A 353-nucleotide genomic window follows, 5' to 3' on the forward strand; every position below is an offset into this window, starting at 1 on the left:
ACGTCGTATTTTTGACCGATGTTTGTAGAAAATACATATGTTTTGCGACGTTGCCAAACGTAAATCAACGTAACGGAAAGCGTATACGTTTTCTATTACGAGTACTATTTATTAATGTTCAAGAATATCACATTAGTAACGTATACGCATTTTCACCATTCGAATAGTGCGCATTCGTAACATTGCGAACAAGTTCAAGAATAGAGCCCCTGGCCTCTGTGATAGACGTAAGAAATTTTTAATCACAGGTATAAATTTTTTATTTTGTAATGTTTTCAGAAATTGTGTTCCCCTACTAAAAATGTCAAACAGAAGCATATAGAAAATAACCTATTTGTTTAATGTGGATATTT

This window comes from Trachymyrmex cornetzi, unplaced genomic scaffold, assembly GCF_001594075.2.
Source record: "Trachymyrmex cornetzi isolate Tcor2-1 unplaced genomic scaffold, Tcor1.1 scaffold1580, whole genome shotgun sequence".
Taxonomy (NCBI): Eukaryota; Metazoa; Arthropoda; class Insecta; order Hymenoptera; family Formicidae; genus Trachymyrmex; species Trachymyrmex cornetzi.